The sequence below is a fragment of the Rhagoletis pomonella genome, unplaced genomic scaffold (genome assembly GCF_013731165.1).
Source record: "Rhagoletis pomonella isolate Grant_MI unplaced genomic scaffold, Rhpom_1.0 Rhpom_scaffold_00012, whole genome shotgun sequence".
In the NCBI taxonomy this organism is placed as follows: Eukaryota; Metazoa; Arthropoda; class Insecta; order Diptera; family Tephritidae; genus Rhagoletis; species Rhagoletis pomonella.
Genome location: NW_023458566.1, coordinates 12024895 through 12027878, shown reverse-complemented (window position 1 = coordinate 12027878; position 2984 = coordinate 12024895).

Genomic DNA, 2984 nt, shown 5'->3' with positions numbered 1-2984 from the left:
TGAGTGGTGTGCAAAAACAAAAGCAATAAATAACGATAAAGAGTGAAGGTCTGTCTCAATTGATGACCAGGCAAAAAATATGGAGCAAAAAATGTTCGTTAAGGAATTTTCAAAGGCATTTTAAACCTTCTTTGATAGAGAATAGGGAATACTCATTAATTAAACGTAATAAATATTACTAGTGCACAGGCATGCCGTTAAAACGCCAAAATTGAATGTAACTTTTTAAACACCACCACCACTCAAAAACCTTTAAATACTCCAAATCTTTCATTTAAATCAGTTCAGCTATTTCTGAGTGAAGAGGGGTCTCGTCGGTTTTGATTTAAAGCAGTTTCAAATTACGCTGAACTGCTAAAAAGAGTTTTAACTTCTAAAAGTAAAACCTTATTGCTCATCTAAAGACCCTATTCTTTAATTTTACATCTCGTTTTTGAAGTGTACTTACATAGTTGTCACTTTTCGTATAGGTGGCAACCTTAATACAAATTATTTTGATTTATTTTGGAACGAATCTCCGTCATCCCTTGTCAATCTTGGCTTGCAGTCAAACCGGTTTCGGCGTTGTGCCATCTTCAGTGTAATTTTTCGTTCTCAAAATTCCAAATTGTTTCCAAAATAAATCATCACCACCCTGTCGCAAAAATCTACCGACACCAACACAAAAAATATTTTCTTAAAACTCTTTCGTTTGACACTCATATTTTAACATTTCAATTTATAAGTTAAATAAAGCCTACTCATCAAACAGGTGGCAACCTTAACCCTTTCAACAGACAGAAAAAAATATACTTTTAATTTATGGAATAATATATATAAAATAAATTTGCATTGAAAATATAGCCAGTCTAAACTACAGAATTAAAATTTTTTTTAACAAATAAATTTTTTGCAATTATCTTAGGGAATTTTAAACGGAAAAATCAAAACCTTAACTTAGTATTTCATAAGTTGTATTTTTGACAATTTTTTCCATGTAAAGCCTGAAACTGATGTGGCTCTGGCTAAAATATTTGGTTTAAAATGCGTCAACATCAATGGCCTGCTTTCTGTGTATTATTCATTTTATGCAAAATTGGGACCGGAACCTTAATAAGGGATAAAGTGCCTTTCCAACACTACCAATTACGTCTATATTTGGGACAACAAAATTAAACGGCTCTAATGATTTTGATGAAATTTTGTACATAGAAAATATTTTGGATTTTAAATTCGAAGGTAATTTAAGGATCTCTAATTTAAAAAATGTTGAATAGGGTTGCCATATATCGCATATTTGTTTAATTTTTTGTTTAGAAAAAAAGTAAAATATTACTATTCATGCGTACCAAGGGAAAGTTCTTAAACAATGCTTTCGCTATATACAAAACGTTATCCCTTAGGATAATAGTGTACGGTTGCCACTTATTTTCGATTCTACACAATTTATCCGAAACATCGCAATATGGATATCAAATGAAAGGTATTGTTGAGAACTTTGGTCAGAAAATATTTTCCATCAGGGTTGCCACGCTTCTATGTAATACAAATTTTTATTTTGTTAATTCCAATCAGCATTTTTTTATGTATGCAGAGTACATATACGCTCAAGATATGTACCATTCATTCCAGCGTATTACGGAATAGGCTTGCCACCTAAATTTAAGGGTTAAAAGATACCGAAATCCCATTTTTGTTTTTTGCTGCCAAAATATTTTTTAAAGCTATCCAAATCTTGAAAAGTTTAAAAAGTGTATGCACTCCGGGCAAAGCTCGGTCATCCTGTGCGCTGTTAATCTGAACAAAATTGTACGCTGACAAATGACAGTATTGCAGATTAAACGAGCAGCGATGTCGAGGGTTCTAATTTTTTAGCTCCTTTAATTATTGCTTTTATTTATTTTCTTTTATTTTTATTTTTTTTTAATAAAATTAAGTCTAAAATATTTAGTGAACATGCAAAAACAAAAAAAAAGAAAGTAAAATAAAATATATATTGAAAAAACGTAAAAAAGTTAAAGTAAAAATAATTTATAAAAATTTCACGGAGGGAGAATCGAACCTGGATGCTACTAACTTGTAACACACGGTTCTTATCATTCGGCTTCGTGCTTCAATAATTAAAAAAAAATCAATTTAAAATAATAGGGCTTTTATTACATACTTAAACTAATTTTAAAGTAGGTGCGTCTAATGACCCCAGTCCATCTTTCCGGGAATATCGATTTTCCAATCTTTGTAGTGTTAAGCTATGGCTGATATGGTCTTCAATTTTAACATTTTTTTTTTCGTTAAATAAATACTGATTTACATAATTTTTAAAATTAAACTAATAAAATTTTTTTCCTTTCTCTTTACAGCACATATTTAGAAAATCCTTAAACCAACGTTAAATACGTTTAGTATTTAGGCCCTTAATAAAGTGTGAACAAAATCAAAAGCATTGAAAATCAAAAATAAATATATTACAAAAAAATATTAAACAATTAACATATTGGCGAAAACTAACTAACTAACTAGGGCAAAATGAAAAACAAACAAAAGTCTTGAACTTTTCAGATTAACACTTCAAAGCCGCTCTTTAAATGTCGGTTCAAGATGATCAACACCCTGAAAATTAATTGGTTTTAACTTTTTTCACCATTTTTAAAAGAGCGCTAGGCAAAAAATAAAAAAGAAATTAATTCTTAATCGTGAAAGTGACATAAGTGTATGTGAGCGAAAATAAGCTTAGGCGCCTACCAAACAAAAAATAAAAAGTTTAAAGTAACAGAGAAAAGGACTATTCGTTCGACCCGCCAATTTCATACGAACGACAACATAAAAACAGCTACACGGCATCAAAACCAACCGATGACAAGCCGTGCAAAAGAAGTGTAAAAGTGTGTTATGAAAAACTGTGGGAAAATTTTAGCCAAAAAAATTTAATCAAAAACATAGCAAAAAATTTAAGTTGTACTGTACTTCGAAATGACGGTAATAGCAGTGAAATTGCAGTACAGCCC